Genomic DNA, 11,611 nt, shown 5'->3' on the forward strand with positions numbered 1-11,611 from the left:
TGCAATTTTAACTGCCCCTCAAGAAACTGCCCCAAGGCTTTAGCAGGCCAGAAGTTTCTACATGGTATTATGTGTAATAAAACCTGTGGATTCCATAGTCAGGCTCTCCTCCTGAAACTCCTTCACTGTGAAGTGAAATGTCTGATTGGATGGGGGTGTGTGACGTTCTGTGTCTCTGGATCAGACATCGAGTCTGAGAGCAGAAAAGTCAAATCCATACCCGGAATATGTGTCTATTCCAATAAAAAGGAATCATTGAATTTTCCCAGATGAAAAGGTCCCAATGTACTACATTTGCCCACAAATGCCAATTAGTGTCCTCAAAGAAGAGTGCTATTTTGGGAACTCAGCATTCATCTCCATTGTTGACAGGCTACACATGCACAGGTACCTAGTGCAGCCTTGATAAGTGAGAATCCATGCAAATGGGCCTATAATTAATATTCATGCATTCCATATGCCCATCACAATAACTCTGAGTGACCAAAGGACAAAGACTGGGTAGTGTCAATTAATTGTGTCATTTTGATTACTTGATTGTTCAGTGTTTCAATTGGGCACGGTTTTAATTAGCTTTTCATTTCTGTGACCAAAATATAAGAACAACTTAGAGGTGGAAAAGTTTATTTAGCACTCATGATTTTAGAGGTCAACCCCATTGTTCTGGCACCAAGGTAAGGTAGCACATTACAGGTAAAGGGCCCAGTGGAGGAAAAGCTGCTTCAGCTCATGGTGCATTTAGGAAGCAGAGCAGGGGAAAGGGGCCACAGGGAAGATGCATCTTTCCAGGACATACCCTAGTAACCCACCTCCTTCAGCCATGTCCCATCTGCCCACAGTTACCATTCAAATGAGGATGGGCCGATTCATTTACAGCTCTCACAATCCAATTATTTCATACTCCTGTGTTAATACAGGAACTTTTGGGGATACCTCATACCCAAACCATATCATTCTGCCCCTGTTCCCCAAAAGCTCATGTCTGTATCACAATGTAAAATGCATTTAGTTAATCTCCAGGAGTCCCATAGTCTTAAACAGTTTTAGCATTGCCCAAGTCCAAGGTCTCGTCTGAGACCCAAGGCCAACTCTTGACCATGAACCCCTTTAAAAATCAAAAACAAGTCACATTTGTCCAATATACAGTGGCACAGAGAAAATATTTCCATTCCAAAAGAGATGAATAGGGTCAGAGAAAGAAGGATGGGGACAAAATAAGTTCAAATTCCAACCAGGCAAACTAGTCCCGTAGTTCCAGCAGTAAATGTGTACAGCATCCAGGACATATGGTGGTGAAATTTTATTTCCAAAGAGTTTGAGCAGCCCTGACACATTGCCCCTACTGGTTTCAGCATGGATAGGCTCTCTTTTATTCTACTTTCTCCATGCTTTCTTGCAGTCAGTCCATGTTACTGCTGCCTCTTAATTTCTGGGGTCTCCATTCCAGCCTTGGATTCTCCTTAAAGCTTCATGCATCACCCTCTCAGGGGCAGCCTGTGGGGACTCCTATACTAGTACACTTTGCCTGACCTCCCAAGGCTTACTTTCAAATCTCAGTGGAAAATTCCATGACCACTGAACTCCAAAATCCTACACTCCTGCAGGACTGGCACTATGTGTATGCTACCAAGGTCTGCTACAAGCGTGCTACAAGCGTGGGCCCTCTGGAATCATAACTGCGGTAACCTCTGAGTGCCTGCATGGCTTAGCACGTTGAAAGAACTTCCCAGGCAACCTCCCCTACACCGCCCCTGTGAGCAGGTGCTGCCAGGACCTCTTCTCAAGTAGATTTTTTACTTTTACATCCTTGAGCTATAGTAAGTATGTGCATGCAAATGCCTGAGATACCCTCAAGGCATTTCCTATTATATCTTCTTAAAGTACTTTGCATCTCTTTAAGGGCTCTAATGTCTTTAATGAGCACAATTTCCTAGACCTAAGAATTATAAGTAATTTTTTGGCCAAACTACAAAATTTTTAAATCCTTTAGCTCTATTTTTTGCTCCAGTTTTCACAGTAAACCTGTCTAAAAGCTGTCAACAATATCCATGCCACTGGTTGAATGATGCAATGCCTTGAAATTTCCTCTACCATTTTAATTAGTTCATCACTTTTAAATTCAGCCTCACACAAAGTCTCAAGACATGGGCAAACTGTAACAAAGTGCTTTGCCAGAATACAACATGAACGGCCTCTAGTCCAATTCTCAAAAAAGTCCTCAATTCTCTCTAAAACTTCATGAGCACAGCCCACATTCCTATCAGCAATGTATCTTCTGAACTCCCACAATATCACCCATTAAATTCTTCCTACAACATTTCAAGGCTTTTCCATCCTGAATTTTTAAGTTTTTCCAAATTTCTCTTGAAAATAATTTCCAAAGCTTCTGAATCACATGATCAGGTTAGTCACAACAGCCCCAGTCCCAGTACCAATTTCTGTTTTCATTAGCTTTTCGTTGCTGTGACCAACATACCTGAAAAGAACAACTTAGAGGATGAGAAGTTTATTCAGGGCTCACAGTTTCATAAGTCTCAGTTCATAACTCCATTGCTCTGAGCCCAAGGTGAGGCAGCATATCACGAGAAAGGACCCAGTGGAAGAAAACTGCTCAACTTGTGGAGGGGTCAGGAATTGGGGGAGGGAATGGGAAGAACAGGGAAGATGACCTTTCCAGGTCAAGCCCCCCCAATGACCCACCTCCTTCAGCCATGCCCTATTTGCCTACTGTTGCCACCCAATCCATTTGAACTAGAACGGACTGATTAGCTTATAGCTTTCACAATCCATTTTCATATTTCTGCATTACTACCAGTCTTTGAGGAATAACCCATATCTGATTTATAACACTAACCTATAAAAACACATCATTCCCACTCCCATGTCTCTACCCATAAGCCATTGTCTCAGACCCTCTTAATTCTGATCTTCCAAACCTTTTCTTTATGAACCTCCCATGTCTGGCCAGGCATTTGCCATTGTCTGTGTGCTCATGTTTATCCCCACCTGAGATTACTTTTGCTTCTATACAAAGTGCATGACCAGGTTGCTCCTAAAAATTTCACCTTGAAGATTTTCCCTTTCCTCTTTTTCCAGGCCATCCCCAAGTATGACTCTCATGAAGTTTTTGCCCATTTTCAGCTTGCACCTACATGTCAAGCTAACCAACAGATTAAAAAAAGGTTTGACTTCTTCCCTGTATCCAATGGTACTGAAACTCCTCTTCCATGTGGTCATAGGTGTCAACTAAGAACAGAAAATTGGTATGACTATGTTTGGTGATGTGGAAGTCTAGATTATCTGCTCATTTGCTCATGCTCTCAAGCTCTGTTTAAGTTTGATTTTAGATATACCATATACATTTTACAGATAGCCAGCCCTGTCTAACATCATGAGTGAGGGGGTATGAAATATAGCACTGATGAGCAGTTCTGAACTCATGGTCACTTGGTATCTATCTGGTGCTATGCTGCTTTCTATGTTTTAGGGTACACAGATGCAGCTAATTTTTTCATTTATTTTTGACAAGACTGTCTTGGCATTTCCCTTACGCTTGAATTGCTAATATTCTTATTTAAGTAGCAGGTCCTTCTGCACTATTGTTGGAGGCCGCTGCCCTGTAGGGCTCGCAGTGGTGGCTGGCCTCGCCCTAAGATGGCGCCGAGAAGCCCAGCTGCAAGTGCTTTCTATTGGCTGACTGATCTCCTCTGCGTCCGTGCTTAGCTCGTGATCAGTACATGTCCTCATTACCCACCATTAAGTCTCCACGAGCCAAACACCTGACCCATTAAGGTGATTGGCTGTTATATCCCATAAAGCTGCATACTTTGTGCGGTGGGGAGAGCAAGCAAGGCAAGGAGGGCAGGCAGCAGCTGCAGGACGAGAAAAGAGGAGAGGCAGACAGGGCGCGATGAGAGAGGAAGAAGAGAGAAGTGACAGCTGCACGAGAGAAAAGAAGGAGAGAGAAAACTGCACGACAAGAGAAGACGGAGAGAGAGAGCTGCGCAACAAGAGAAGAAAAAGAAGACGGCAGCGGTGGAGGAGGAGGAAGAACCAGGCACTCGGCTCAGAAGCTCTCCCATAAAAATAAAGACCTTAAAACTTCATTTGAGAGCCGAGTCTTCATTGTACTCGCTGGACGAGACACACTATACGCATTCTACCTAGACTCCCAACGTATTAGTGCTATCCTGCTCCTATTGCCAGATCAGCATAATATCATTAATATAATAGGTCAATATGAAGTTGTACAGGACTCCAGACATTTCAGATCTCTTCTAAATATATTCTAAACATAGTTCTAGGGCAAAATTTTATCCCTTCCACTTGAATGCAAACTATTTATGATCTTCTTAACTGGGATTTAAAAAAGAACACATTTGACAAATTAATAGCTGTATACTATGTAGTTGAGGCCTTATTAATCAACCTAGGCAATGATACTACATGCAGCATGACATCCATGATTGGTTATTTTGTTTGCCTTGTGGTAGTCCATAGGTATTCTCCAACATTCTTCTGGTTTCTGCAGGACCAGACTGGTCCCTGGAAAATATTTAGGAATGGGACCTAAATCACCCCTCCTAGGCAAATATATAAAGTACAATATAGTCTTTAAAGTGCATAGAAAAGGGAGTACTATGGAAAACTCAAGTACATACTAGTGACTTTCTTCTGGAACAGAAAAGGGTATTTTATTAAAACTAGGAAAACCTGAATAAAGCACAAAATTTGTTCAATGATGATATACTAATTTTGGTTCATTAATTATGAAAAATGTTTAAGATGTTAGTAATAGGGGAAAGTAGTTTACATTGTATGAAAACTGTGTTGTCTTCACAATTTTTTGTAAATCTAAATATATTCTAAAATAGATTTTTAAAATTTTTAAATTTTATTTGTTTTAATTTGTTGTACATGACAGAATGCATTTATACATTTTGATGGATCATATATAAATGGAGTGTAATCTCTCATTTTTCTGATTATACATATTGTAGGATCACATCAGTCATGCAGTTATATATGTACATGAGGTAATAATGTCTGTTTCACTCTACTGTCATTCCTTCCCCCATATACTCCTTCCCCTCCCCTCACTCCCCTCTACCTAATATAAAGTATCTCTATTCTTCACTATTACCCCTCTTATTGTGAATTAGCACAAAGTAAATAGTATCGTTTGTCACACATGAAAACTATATAAAATTCAAACTTCAGTGGTCCAAACAATAAAGTTTTAATGGTGCACATGCACACACACACATACACTCACACACACACACAATAAAAGGCAGAAGAAGTCACAGCAGGTACGCAATGCTTCAGACTACAATGCACAGCTGACATCTTTGAATGTGGGTGGACTATGGGGGGAAGGACAGGAGATTCAGAATGAAGAGACTCAGACTGCAAAGCAACTCTGAGGAAATCTCAGCCCGCCCAAGAGGGAGCTGTGGCACAAAAATTCCTCATGGAGATTTCTCTTGGGAGAAGTACCACTTGGGAAAAAGTTGTTTTGTACAGCTTTCATGCTTGCTATTGAGTGGAGAAAAGTGTCACCTTGGTTAAAATGCTGTGGCAGATTCCAAAAGTGTTGCAGCTGGAGACTCTCAGGTAATCGAAGGAAGAGCTAAGGGATGCGCCACCATGTTGCTGCAGAGGGTAAGTCATACACACCTGCAGGAATTAACACTTCACATAGGTCAAAGCATACATGTGGTAGACCTAACAGCTTTCAAGTTTTCAGGGAAGAGATGAGGGGGAAGTAATTGTAATGGAGGCGTGCAGGAAGAATTGAAGAATCTGATATTAAACTTTCCTCCATGAACAATATAATTTCTGGAGGATGAAATGAAATTCCCATTGATACACAGGCCAGCAAGATCTGAAGCTGCATGGTAAGGTCATGTTATAATGACTTGAGGATAAATACCTGTGCTTTCCTGGACTTCCACATATTGGGCTCCAGGTATAACCCAGATACTAGGGCAAGAAACATTGATCAGTATGAAGCAGAAAAAGACATGCAGTGGCGAGTGAGATGTGTTGGACTGGCAAATCAGTGACACTCTCTGTTACGAGAACCAGCAGAGCCTATTGTTGGTACAAACATCATGAGTAGAAAACCCAGGTGGTGCCACTGAGGAAGGAAGGGTTCTTAAAGTGGGAACCTTGGAGTAAGCAAATCTAAAAGACATAGGAAATTTTTAACAATACAGACCCAGTAAATTGTACTTCTGGCAGAAGACGGAGGAAGTGCAATAGGGAAGAACATTGCACTTTTAGACCTCACAATCCTTGATCCAGCTACTTACCACATTGCCTTTGAACCACAATCATAAGTGTTGTAGTGAGTACTAGCTCACACCATACCACTAATGAGAGTTTCCAGTAACTTGAAGATCGAAGTTTCCAATAAGAATCTGGGCATTGTCAGAAAAGCATTTAAATAGAAACAGGCAGCCTAACAAAGTGGCCTAATTGGGTGGAAATTATTTATTCAGAAAACTGTAAAAATGAGTAGTGTAAAAGGAGACTACAGAATCTGTGAACAAGGGGAAGCCACCTGCCTAGAGTCAAGACTGTCACCACTGAAGGATGGTTTACCTCTCACATTAAAGGCTTGTACTCCACTGTAAAAGTCTCTAAATTCAGAAAAGAAAAAAAATATGGAACTTGATTTAGGGATGACAATTCTTGATAGATAGAAATTTGTGTCGGAAAGAATGTCAGCCAACAAAAAATTCTAGTAAAAAATGGTGGGAATTTGTCAACAAAATGGACAGTTACATACAGTGTGGCTGGCATAACCTCCCACTGAAATAAGTAAATGAGATAGATGGCAATGATAGACAAATTTATATCTGCTATTTACATAATTTGTCATAGATACTGGTCTAACCATGTGTTTGTCAATGAGACATAGTCAATCGGATATACATATAAGGTCATTCGGAATGAAAAGAAAAAGCCATGAGTCTTTTATGTAAGAATACAGATTGGCCATGTTGGTACCATTCCAGCATATTCAGAGAAAGAAAGTGGGAGTGACTGAGACAACAAGATGGGTTCGCTTGTACAAGTTCTGCTAGTGTTAGGTCCCTGATGAGTGTGCCATGCACCTATAAACTAGGTACCAACGGACACATTTTCAGAAATTGCTTGCTTCTTTAAATTGTCCAGTTAAATAGCCAAAGACACATATTATAGATGGTAAAAAGCTTGTTACCTAATGGATCACTCATGCAACCAATATGTTTTAACTAAGTTTTCGCTGATGTGGACAGTTTTTCTGGTTTCTACTATAAAATCGAGGTCTTGACAGAGACACAAAAAAGCCGGAAAACTTTCCACAAATACAAACACAAACTTAGATATTGACCAATCAGGGAATAGTATTTTATATACAGACAGAATCAGAACTATGAAGTAATCCTCCTAATAATTCATGTTAACAACAAAGCATTAAAATAACTGAAAATTAGCTGGGCACAGTGGTGCATGCCTATAATCCCAGTGACTTGGGGGGCTGAGGCAGGAGGATTGCAAGTTCAAAACCAGCCTCAGCAACTTAGCAAGGCACTTAGCAACTCAATAAGACCCTGTCCCTAAATAAAAAAAAAAAATATATATATATATATATTTTTTTTTTTTTTTTAAGAGTGGGGAAGTGACTCATTGGTTAAGCACCCCAAGGTTCAATCCTCAGTACCAAAATTAAAAAAAAAAAGAAATTAAAATTAAAATGGTCAATTGAAGCAATTAGTATGTAATTCTGGGGGTGACACAGCATTAAGAAATAAAACTTTAGATTAAAAACTCACATTAAAAGGCATTAAAGATAAAACACCAGTTGAACTGTTTCTAAGACATGGAGTAGGCAATTGAGGGGGTGGAGATGAAAGATGTAATGCACAATTATCCAAGTAATATGCAAGCCATTTTTACTCTAGTATTATTATTTTAAGAACAGATATTCAGTGTTTGCTTCAGCAGCACATATACTAAAATTGAAACCATACAGAGATTAGCATGGCTCCTGAGCAAGGATGACGAGAAAATTCATGAAGAATTTCACATATCTGAATGGAACCACCATTTGTCCCAGTTATCCCACTCCTGGGATTATATACAAAGGACTTTAAAACAGCATACTACAGTGACGCAGCCACATCAATGTTTACAGCAGCTCAATTTATAATAATCAGTTCTGGAACCAACCCAGGTGCCCTATAAATGGACAAAGAAAATGTGGTGTATATACACAATGGAATATTACTCAACTTTAAAGAAGAATGAAATCATGGCATTTTCTGGTAAATGGATGGAACTGCAGACTATCATGCTAAGCAAAATAAGCCAATCCCAAAGAATCAAAGGCCGAATGTTTTCTCTGATATGTGGGTGCTGATTCACAATGGGGGAAGGGTAGGGAAGGATAGAGATACTTTGGATTAGGCAGAGGGGAGTGAAGGGAGGGGAGTGGGTACAGAGGTAGGAAGGACAGTAGAATAAATAGGACATTATTACCCTATGTGCATATATGATTAAGTATAACTCTACATCGTGTACAACCAGAAGAATGAGAAGTTATGCTTCATTTATGAATGGTGTGTCAAAATGCACTGTACTGTTGTGTGTAACTAATTAGAACAAATAAAAAAACAGATATTCAGTTATAAATCTCCTAGATAGAAGAAACATTCCAATTTCAATAAATCTGTGACTTATACAAAGGTGACTGCTACAATTTCATCAATAGGATTGATGGAGGAAGATCAGCCTATCTTTTAGGACTAAGACAGATCTCAGGGGGAGGGGATCTCCATAGACAACACATGTATCAAATGTTTTGAAAGTAGGCTGGAAAGAATAGAGGAAGGAACTTGGTTGTGCCGAATTTGCTTCTCACTATTTGGGGTATTTCCAGGCTGTCTTTTCTGACATGGCAAACATTTATAAAGAAAGGTGCAGATGGGAAAAAGATTAGTGGTGACAGAATCAGGCAACTTTATTTGATCCTTAAATAGTAGAATGTGTTTTTAGCATTCTTACTCCATATGTCTGCACCTTCTTTAGGAAGAAGGATCTAGAAGACTCCAGCACTGACTCAACCGTATCATAGTCTATTGCTATGGACTAGGATAAAGGGTCTCCTGTATGAACAATAATGAATGAGCATTGTGAATGCAATCAGTTCCTAATGGTATATCTGCAGTTTGGAGATGAAAGTATGAATTGTAGTTATTTAATCAATATTTTGGTTCCCCTCCCTAAGTACTCAAGGGGGAAAAAAACAGGCAGAAATGCAAGAAACTTGACATGATTTGGAAGTTATCAAGGAATTGAAAGGTATACCAAGTTCCTAAACACCTTGAAAAGGATCTGAAGGCAGCTTGTTCTATTACGGCATTTTCAACCTGGGCAAAATGGCATGGCTTTTGCAGATGGTCTCTAAATCCTGTATGAAAAGTACGATCTTGTCAAAGCAAAGTGCAATGTTCATTGATCTAGGAAACACAAGAAAGGATCAAAGGGAAAAAAAATCCTGATTTTTATGAATCAAAGACATAATTAAGAAAAAGCAGTGAAATGAGAGCTTATGAGGAGTTTCTGTTTCTGTGTCTTGGCCAAGAGTGGGAGGATGCACATTTGTGAACTAAACTTGGAAAATCTAAACTTGAACATTTTCAGTCAATCAACCTACACAACTAATTCCCGTAGCCAGCTAGAACAATCACTAATACCGGGAATTGTGGAATCGAATGTTCACAATTAGGCACTGTCCAATAAACTGGGAACCCAAATAGAACAAAAAGGCAGAGGAAGGTGCATTCTCTCTCTCCTGGTGCTGGGTCACCTTCTTTTCCTGTGCTAGAACCAGGTCCCCTAGTTGTTGTACCCCAGAACTTGCACCAGCAGCCCTTCAGCTTCCCAGACCTTGGCCTTAGACTGAGAATTACACCATCGGATTGCCTGATCCTGAGGTCTGTAGACTTGGGCTAAGCTGGGCTATCTGCTTTCCTGGGTCTCCAACTTGCAAACTCCTTATCAAGGGACTTCTCCGCCTCCATTATCACATGAGCTAGTTCCCCAAATAAATATTCTGTCTATCCATCAATGTCCTATTGTTTCTATCTTTCATCTCTTTTTTGCTTTTATTTGTGACTGGCTACTCTCTTTTTAAGCCGAGGGTCTACACTCAGCTTGGTGTTTATATTATGCCACAGGCAGGATAGGCAAGAGCATAGGACCCATAAATATTTTTAGGGACCCAAGAAAATGCTTTAATTTCTTTTAAAATAAGAAAGATGGGACTGGGGTTGTCTTTCAGTGGTAGCACACTCACCTAGCACATGTGATCCCTGTGTTGGATCCTCAGCATCACATAAAAATAAAATGAAGGTATTGTGTTCACCTACAACTAATATATATATTATATGTATATATTATATATATTATTATTTCTTATATATATATATAAGAAAGATGAGTATAATAATAAACATGATCATGGATTCGTCATGGTTTATACTCATTTTTTTATTGGCAGTTATATAATTTTTTAAATGTTTTTATAGCAGAAGGAACCTACAAAGGTAAAAATGCCTAAGGACCAGCCCTGCTCGGATCTGACATGTTTGTTCTTGTTTTCCATCTTCAACTAAATTTTTGCCTTTTGTGCTTTTAATTGAGCAATTTTATGATTCCACTTTTTCTCTTTTCTTGGCATATGAATTATACGTGTTTCTTACTTTTTTTTTTTTAGTGGTGGCCCTAGAGTTTGCAATGTACATTTGTAACTAATCCAAGTCCACTTCCATATAACACGACCTTACTTCATAGGTAACGATCACCTGATTACAAAATGACCTTAATTTTTGTCGTCTATCCCTCCCATCATTACTGTCATTCATTTCTCTCATATATCAGCATATGGAATATGTGTACCTACATAACCAAATACATTACTGAGGCTTTTCTTTCTTGTAAAGATCTGAAAAGTGTTCTGTGTTTTCTTTTTTTGCAGTACCAGGGACTGAGCCCAGGGCCTCATTGCATGCTAGGAAAACGCTCTACCACTGAGCCACATCCACGAACCAGATCTGAGAATTTTACCTATATTGTTTTCCTTAACATTTCTTGCAAGGCCTGTCTATTGGTAATAAATGCTTATATCTCTGAGCAAGTCTTTTTCTCCTCCACTTTTGAAAATAAAATTTCACAGGGTACAGAATCTAGGCTGGTGTTTTCCCTTCTGATGTTTTATCTTACTCCATTCTCTTCTTGCTTGCCTGGTTTCTGAGAAGTTAGATAAAATTTTTTTTATCTTTTCTCCTTCATACAGAAGCAGTTTTTAGAAGGGTTTCTTTCAGGATTTGTCCTTCATCTATGATTTTCCTTAGTTTGGAATGATAAGCCTGTATAGCTATTTTAATAGTTTTTGGTTTTGTTTTGGTGGCATTTATCCTACTTGTTATTTCGTGAGTTTCCTGCGAGATAGTCAGTGACCATCACGGGGACAAAGGGCAGATATGCTCCCAATGTGTTAAATCATGACCTATTACCAATTTGAAGTACCATAAAAGCTGAATGAGCCTGAGCACCT

This window comes from Sciurus vulgaris (assembly GCF_902686455.1).
Source record: "Sciurus vulgaris genome assembly, chromosome: 5".
In the NCBI taxonomy this organism is placed as follows: Eukaryota; Metazoa; Chordata; class Mammalia; order Rodentia; family Sciuridae; genus Sciurus; species Sciurus vulgaris.